Raw genomic sequence first — 9,234 nt, forward strand, 5'->3', positions numbered from 1 at the left:
CAGTTACCTGTAAGTAGAAAGTTCTAATGCCTTAAGTAATGGCTTACTTCGAGAAGGTTTTCTCTGTGCTTGCGTATTTTCTATGTGTTCCACAATGTTTCAACTTGTGGGAGCTAGTGGGAATTAGTCAGTAATTAGAGAGATTAGTGTGCATCATGGCAGGATGGTCATTTCCCCTTTCCCACCATCCATCAGGATCTTGCCTGAAACCATTTTCTTTATTTAAACTATTGAGTGCTTATATTTTTTCATGGAAATAGGATAAGCTTGTTCTAGATCTGCTTTTGTGTTGTATGCAGTATCTGCCTGACACTTAAAAATACCACTCAGAAAGAAGTCATCTGTTTGTTCCTCCATGTTTGCTTTTCAAAATCATTGCTGACCTTTTATAGCTGAATTCAAGTAGTTCTTTGCATAGCCGGCTTTACTGAGCCTCAGCACCTTGCCTCTGTTTGGTGAGATAAGGCAAGTAAACACAATTTTCCCTGTTGGGAGTTGGTGAAAGCCAGCTGGAGTTCTCAGAGGAGCCATGTGGAAAGGGTGGGAGATCTGCAAGGTCATAACAGGAGAACAGGCAGAGTCTGTGGGCAGAAGTGATGGCAATATATCACATCATATGCATTTTGGAGGGATCCAGGATACCTCTTGAATTTCATGACTATTTGAAGGATAAATTTTCCTGCTAATTTTGCTGAGATTTCAGTCTTTTAAGAATTCCTGTGTTGTTTAAGATCACAAATTTTGCATTACTTTCTTATCTTCATTCCCTAATAATTCACTTTGCTAAGACAAAAAGACCTTATGAAATTGGAGCTGCAAGTATCATTTCAATGTGGCTTTTTCAGCTGGCAATTTCAGTTATCTATACATATTTATGAGATAGTAAGTAATACAAAGTTACACGTTTCAGGTACCTTAGGACTTTTTGTCAAATGGATGAAGACCTTGTGCTCAAGACAGATTGACTACTTAAGGAGGGACTTAGGTATGGTAGATTGAGTTTCCACATAAAATAGGGACAACTGTAGATGCTCCTTGGTCATTTCAGTCGTACTTTATTTAAACGTGTTCAATGAAATAAAAAGGAAATTAACAACACCCTGCTAAAACACTTCCGTAAAAGCATTTTTTCAAAGTAGCAAGCTTACTTCCTTATGAATGTAAACTTAACAACAACAAAAAAAACTGAGAAAAATTAAACCTTGAGAATAAGTGGGTATTTTGAAAGAAATCAAGAAATGACACCCTTTCTTTTTCCTGTGGACTTCTTCATATAGCAGGTCTATCAGTAATTCATGAACCCCATAACCATTCAGCAAGTAATATGAGAGTGTTTGAGTGATAATATGAAAAAAATATATATGCACACACACAAACAAAAAGTGAACCTTCCCCCAATAAAAGTGAAATCCAAGTTGTCTTTTATTATCAGGTCTGATGAGGCATGGAAAAGAAAGAGACCATTGTGAGATACAGATCTCATGCTTTGGTTTTCAGGGCTGACTGATGAAAAGTTTTTACAGATACCAAACAAAAGCATGTAAGGGTGGTGTCTTGAAGCACTTAACATTCTGACTAGGTTTTTAGTCACCCTCAATTTGAAAATAATGAGGAAAATTTAATAAATCTTTTGTATTATTTTAGTCAAGTATTTTACAAAAAAAAAAACAAAAACAAAAAAAACCAACACCAAAAACAAAAAAAAAAAAAAAAAAACACCATGAACATCAAAATTGTCACAAGATGACATAAGAGTAAACCACAAAAGTTTGGCAGAGATGGCAATTTCTTTTAAAAATTCTGCTTCTATAATACTATTAGAAGTTACACATTTCAAAAACACCCACTTTTTACTAGGCCACTTAATCCTAGATTAAAGCCCTTAAAGAGCCTTAATCACATGGATTTTCAATATCACTTAGGGCCAACATACACAGAGAAGCTGCTTCAGGGCCGAATGCTCCCTGGAGGAATTGCCTTCCCTTTGCAATAATTGTAATTTAGTCCCCAGGAAAAGCACGGCCTTTGGAGGTGATTCCACCCATAATTAGAAGGCCAAGGGGGCTTCACACACAATGGAGGCAGCACGTGACAATGTCCTAGTGCCCAGTAATTTCTTTGCATAATTTGTTTGTGTATAGTGAATGTAACTCCAAACTATATCCATTTCAAAAGTACAAATAGGTGTCAGAATTTTAAATGCAGTCAAACTCTTTATCAATACATAAGTATCTTTAATTACCTTTTGAAAGGATTTTAAATTATATTTATTTACCACATGGGTTCATTAATGTTTCCTTTTAGTCAAATATTTTGCTCAGTACGCAGGACAATATATAAGTACCATAGATAATAAGTTGTATTTTTTCCTAACGTGGAAGATACCTTTTCATACTGTTTAGCACAGGCTGCTTAAATACATAGAATTAAAAACAATCATTACAAGTTTTGAAGAAAAAATCTTTAAAACTTTAAAAAAATTATTAAATTTAATTTAATAATTAATTAAATTTAAATAAAAATTAAATTTAATAAAAATTAGTCTCATTTTATAAGCTAGAGAAAGTAAGGTTAAATTGCACCAGGAAAAAAACCCAACTTTTTTCACTCTAAATGGCAACAAAAAATTTTCCCATATGAGTTTCACCAGCTTTGTAGCTACAGAAACAAAACCAGGAGTATTGAAGGATTAATGATATTTATTTCTGGGATTAATGCTACAATATGTATGTAAATGGGAGGCTCAAGAATCATCAAAAACATTGGGGAAAACAAAAAATAAAATTAAAGTAGATTGTCCTATTACAAAACAGGCAATTTGTAAATACTTTTTATCAGGTGATTTTCTAAGGTTCAGTTTTCCAATCTATAATAACTGTTTGAGTCAAGAAAATGTTCTCTTTGGGTTTTTTTTGTTTTTTTTTTTTAATGCATTCTAAGTATGTTAGGATTTTTTTGTCTCTTGCTGCCACTTCCGGTTTCCATGCTCGCTGGGATTTACTGTCTGAGAAATCACATCAGTGAACAAAAGGAATTGAGTTGTGGTGTAATTTTCTTTCTAATTCTAGATTGGATCCTTGAATAATGATAGAAATTGTATTCCAGAAAGACAAGTAATAATTAAGTACTCAGGGTGAAGGTCTTAAAGCACCCAGTTTCTTGTGTGAGAAAAAAGAGTATGGGAGTAGAGTTTGCATATTTTAAAACTGTCACTATCAGCCAGGGGAGCAAAATTGAAGTTTTGGATTCTGTTTTCCACGTTGCTGTCCCAGTCAGTTTGAGACGTAGATGGTGTTCTGCATGAGAAATAGTAACGGTAAGAGGAAGGTGCCTCAAACAAACAAAAATAAATACCTATTATAGTAGAGTAACACAAGACTTTTAATAAGAGACAAAGAGAGTTTCTTTGTAGTTGTACCAAGAGGGGGAATTGTGGGAAATAGTAAAGGTAGGAAGACTTTCAGAAAGCTGGAAAAGCAGGCCTTAGAAACAGAAAGAGCAGAGAAATTAGAATTAGCTGCAGCTGCAAAGTCTGAAAGTAGAAAAGTTACAATAATACAGCAAGCAAGAACATGAAACAATGGTTTGAGTTTTAGGCTTGGCTAAGATAGACCTTAAGACTGCAGAAAAATATGCTTAGCAAGATAGTAGAAGGTTTTAAGCTTAATAATTAAGTATTGTGTATTGTTAATAGAAGGCATACAAGCAAGCATTGTGTGAAGCAGGTGTACATGTACTTTTAGTGATTGGTTAGAACAATTTTCTGTAAGCTTTGGCAATATGCTATTGGCTAGAAAGTTTTTAAAATGCTCTGTAGCAAAGAAATCTTCGGCTGCTTCTGGCTGTGTGTGAGCCATTGCCATCTTCCTATTATCTCAGCCATGTAATGAGGCTGATGCTGCAATAAAACTGAAGGAACGTATCCCAGCGGTCCTGTTAATGAAAAGTTACCAGCACAGTGTGCATGAGCTGGGCTCCAAATTCCAGCCACTGCTGGAGTTTTCACACAGATTTTGAGCTCAGCCTCACCCAAGAAAACAAAATGATTTTTAGATATCTGCTTCTCACATTTATTTACAGAAAGAGTTAGAAAGTCAAGGTATATATTTAAATTTCCATTTGGATTCACCTAGGGGGGAGTTGCAGAAGCAGCTTTCTGAGGGGTGTCTTCCAAACTGCTGGTTGTGATGGTGTATCCTCAACCACAGAGCCTTTGCTGGCACCATCCTTGCCCAACCCAAGCCTTTGCGTCAGCCACAATTAGATTAATTTATTTTTCTAGAGAAAAGCAAGGGGTTTAAACACAGAACACTTAATGAGTTCTTGTAGTGATATGACAAAGAAGCTGGGATGAGCCCCTGTGCGTTCTAGTAGGTGGCTGGATGACAATAATTGATGTGCTGTCGTGGCTGTCAGCTATCTCTCAGCCGAAGCATATGGCATCTGACGAAGCTCAGAGCCAGGCCATACGTCACTGTCAGTGCCAGGGTGTGTCTTTCCTCAGTGCAGGGGGTACCTGATGGGACACCAGCATCAAATTATGGTAGGCCTGGGAGCTGATTCTCCTTATGATTAATGACACTAATTGAAGTTAAAGTCTGTGCACACATCAAGGGCAGAACAGAACCTTCCCGATTTGTCTCTTTTTAAACAGCTGACACCCACTCTTCATGGAGAAGTTCCAGCCAGTGTGGGCTTATAAATATTTACAGTTCCTACTTTTTTTTGCCATGGGATGCTAATAAATCCCATCATATCAATTTTGATAGGATATATTTCTGCTCTATGTTTTTGGGGTTTTTTAATTTTTTTTTTAGGGAAAGCTCTGGGATCATACATGTTGCATTCTGCTGTCTCTTTTAAACCCCCCAGTCTTTATTAATGATAATAGCAATGACATCTTATATCTTAACTGGTTATGTTGAAATTCAAAAGTTTGGATCAGAGTTATCAACATAGAGGGGCAGTTTTCAACCCTGTCAGTAAGGACAGGTCAGGTTTTGTGTTTTGTTTGTGGGTGATTTATTTGTTTTCTGATTATTGATGAACAAAGTGCCAGTCTCTGTACTGATGCTTGGCTATGACCAGAAGCACGGAATAAATGAAGTAATTGTTCAGAATTTATAACTGCTGAAGAAAAGTGAGCTCTTACAGCTCAAATCTGTTGGAGCTTATACTTTTCTGATTTATGCTACTTAAAAAAACCCCTAAAAATTATCTGTCATTTTAAAGGATACAATGAATAGCCAATAATGTCTGTGTAGTTTAAAATCCCTGCTAACGTACAGTTCCTATCTTCTTTACAAAGTTGCTTTTTAATCATAATGTATATTGAAGGCCTTTCACAAAAAATTATGTACGGTTTAATTTTGGAACTGTTAAAAATAGTGAGTAGTAAGTGTTATCAGCATAGATTTGAAATAAAACTAAAGTTTTTAAGATAAAATATTAATTGCTTCTCAACCACAAAAATACAGATTTTTGATCTTTTTTTAATTTTTTTCTTACCCTAATGAACCCCAGGTTAGTACGAAGCCTAAAAATCAAGGCCTTATAAAAGCATTGGAAAACTGGAATTTTCATGAAAAATATGGTTTGCAACCAATGGTAGAGCAAACTTCTTCACTGTGAGGGTGAGTGAGCTCCAGCACAGGTTCCCCAGTCTGTTTCCCTGGAGATTGGCAGAAGACACCTGGACACAGTCCGGGGAAACCAGCTCCATATATTCCTACTTGAGCTAAGGGGTTGGACAAGAGGCACTCCAGAGGTCACTCCCAACCTCAGCTATTCTATGATCCTGTGAATTATACAAAAAATATTTTTATTCTTGAAATATTTACCTGTTACAAGGAGCTTTCCCCAGGTCCTTCTATAGCAAGAAAATCTGTGTATCAAGAGGCCTACTAAATGCATTCTAGTTAAATTTGTATTTTTTTAAGAACAAAAGGGATTTGTGTTCTGATATTCACCATAAAAAAGGGTTTTTTTACTCATTTTCATATTATTCCTATTTTGAGTCATTAGATAAAAATATTTAGAAACTAAAATTAAAATTAACTTTTTTAGTGCTTCAAGCAGTGAAAAATAAAATTTTATTTCATCAGTACTGTTTTCAAGACTACGAATTTTACTTGCAAGTCTTTGAAAAGCATATAATGCTCTTTCTACAAGACAGATACAAACATGGGGCACTATTTTAGTAGCAGTATCATTAGTAATGGCATTAGTACCCTCCTCATGCTTAGTATGCTAATGTGCCCTGCATAAAGCTTTATTCTGCTGATTAAAAATGAGAATTGTAAATTTCTGGGATATAAATGCTAGCTTTGTTTGGTTGGTTTATAGAGGCTTTTTGGTTTTTGTCTGTTAGGAAGAGATTCAGACTGGTAGTGCAAACTTCATCAGGTGAAGTTTTGTGGGTGATAGAAACGTGTTCATCCTTAGGATGTCTGGATGCTTTGTCAGGCAGTTAAGATAAAGCCACTATATATAAACATTAAATGTTTACTAGAAATATTTTTGTAATAAGTTTTTAAATAGAACTTTACCTGAGGGTTTTTTCTTCAAACTTGCTGGAAAATGGCTACTTGAAGTTTTTTTGCTGCCTCCTATAATGACAAGATTTAAAAGAAACTCAAAGTAAAAATCCTCTGTATTGGGGGACCAGAATAGATGGACAATATTTAACTGGAACATTGCAGAATGTCAGTTAATGGAAGTGGGTAGGAACTGCCCAGTTGTAATTTATAGCCAAGAACATTATTAGTGCAGTGGAACTGGATAAAATGAGGTGCCTTACTCAGAGTAGTCTGTACTCCTGTCTTGTGAAGGAGTCTGTATCTATCCACCTTGCTGCAAGACAATTAAGTGCCAAGAAATCTGCACCCTGCATTTTTCACAGAGATGAGATGATTGTGTGGCCATGGGAGCAAGGAGTGTCTCAGTGCCACTGGTTCCTAGAGGGAAGCAGAAGGCAGTGTATATGTTGCAGGGGGACTGTATCCATCAAATTCCTTCTTTGGCATCAGCACATACTCAGACAGGCAGCATGTCGCTGCTTTGAATTACTGCTTGATGCACACAGGCAGAGGTTATATTCCCCCATGCATATATTATTATACAAAGAGGTTGGTTTCTATGGTAGCTATAAATCAGTTTTTTCACATTGTAAACTGGTAAGGATTTTCTGCTCCAAGAAGTTATGCTGTGATACCACAGAGGGTGAAATAATTGTACTGGTTGTTACGATCCTGTTATTAAAATCATTATAGAGATTACTGTAACAGAATTAAACTGCAAATGAGACCATATGCCCAAGTTAATAGTATAGATTTTATTTAATGATAAAAGTAAGGGAGAGAGAAGAGATAGAAATGGGGGCAGGGAGAAGGGAGAAGAAAAGAGAGTGACAGAGAAAGATTAAATAGAAAATATCACCACTACACAGATCCAGACAGAGTGATGATCTACTTCTGAACTTCTTGGTGGTGATGGTACCACAAAATAAAGAGTTCAGTGGAATGCTCTGGGGAATAAGTTTCACACAGTCCCTGGTAGCAGCCTCTGGATCTGTGGCATCCCTTTGCTCTGCTGCAAGGCCTCAGCCATGAGTCTGGGCAGCGCTTTGGGGGTGTTGGATGGGTTATGGCACCTCCTCAGCTGCCCCTCACGGCAATGTCCTGTGGATGGGGCCTTCCTGGGCTGGGGTTTTACAGCTGAGCCAGTTTGTGTGGGGGAGGATGGGTGTTCCCTGCCTGTGACCAGAGGTTACACCGCACCCCAGAACTCTCCTCCTCCCTTCCTGCCTGTGGGCAGTGTGTGCAAACGTGGCCTCAGCAGAGGAGCCTGTGGGCTACGGCCTCCCGAGCCTGGCCCCAGCTGATTTTCAGGACAGCTGCTGGGTTTGGCTTTCTTGTGGATACATTCTCCTGCCTTAGTCTTGTTTCCTTGTCCTTAGACCAGAGGTGATTGAACAACAGTGTCACCTTTATCTTGTCTCAAGTTCCCTGAGGTGTCTCAAGTCACAGTCCAAGGTTCCAGTCAGGAGTGGATGGGCTTATGTAGTCACAGCGTCTTTATACACTGTTGCCATATTGCTCAATAAGTCCTTCAAAATCATGCTTAAGCCATTAACCATAAGATTTCATTCTCTCACACTCAATTAAAAATACAGTACAAGACCACAGAGCTGTGGGTTTCCCTGTGAATACTGACTGGTTTCCCCGTCTGCACTAACAACTACAGAAGGTTTTTTTTGCTTAAGGTCTGGAGGCTCTTCAAGTCTTGCACACCTCTCTCTGGATTCATAGTTCTAGAGATGAGGTAATATTTGTTACATTGAAAAAAATCGATGCAATTCATGGACATGTGGCTTCTAAGTCTGGGTATTCCTATATTAAGGAATAAATTTACTCAGAAGGTCTCTACTAACTTCTGTTTTGTGTCCTGTTCTGGCCCTTTTATGTGAACCATCAGTGAGAACTAGTGCACTATGTATGAATTCAAGCCCAGTTTCCCAAATATTAACTTTTCCCAAGCAAAGCAAAATTTTGTTGGTTTGGGTTGTTTCATTTCTAACTGTTTTTTATATCCTCTGCAGCGTCCCTGTATGGATGAGGCAGATGCAAGAAAGTCAAAACCCCTTATAGTTAAGTGAGAATATATAGAGGATTAGAGAGCAAAGTGTTCCACATGTCTTGCCTCAAATACTCTAGTGAGAAGTGCAACAGAAAAACATAAAAACTAGGAGTTCAAATTAAAAAGGAACAGGAAAGGAATTAAAAATAAGTGAAAACTTGAGGAGTAATCAACTAATATATATTAAAAAAAACCCAAAACATTGATAAGTATATCCAAGGAAAGAAGCCTTTTGTTTCTGTTGCAGAGCTATGGAAGTAATTACAGATGATGAAAACATTACAGAAAAATACTGGATTTTTTTTTACTCAATTGAAAACAAACATCCTTCCTCCTACTCTTAAAGAGCAATAATAACAACAACAAAATGCAGTGAAGAACCAGTAATAACCAAACAAACATAGAGCTTTTTTTTTTTTTTTTCACTCTAAACTCTGAAGGAATGCAGAGGTAAAACAGCTTTTTGTGCCTGGATCATCTGGATCACAGTAACATGCTACCAAAAATGAAGTTACCATCGTGACATTCACAAGAGGTCTGCTATTAAATTTGCACAACAGGAACAAACAGCAATAAAGGAGAAATACAAAAAGAGGT

At 37.0% G+C, this 9,234-nt stretch overlaps 1 long non-coding RNA gene across 1 annotated transcript; it reads right to left on the minus strand.

Annotated features, from left to right (window-relative positions):
- Positions 1 to 3,039: 3,039 nt before the first annotated feature.
- On the minus strand, positions 3,040 to 6,613 carry LOC135299936 (uncharacterized). The gene is made up of 3 exons (XR_010361778.1): positions 6,549 to 6,613; positions 4,130 to 4,516; positions 3,040 to 3,296 (listed from the first exon to the last, which is right to left on the minus strand). It is a non-coding gene; the product is annotated as an uncharacterized LOC135299936 (long non-coding RNA).
- Between the last annotated feature and the right edge of the window lie 2,621 nt (positions 6,614 to 9,234).

Source organism: Passer domesticus, chromosome 4, assembly GCF_036417665.1.
Source record: "Passer domesticus isolate bPasDom1 chromosome 4, bPasDom1.hap1, whole genome shotgun sequence".
NCBI lineage: Eukaryota > Metazoa > Chordata > Aves > Passeriformes > Passeridae > Passer > Passer domesticus.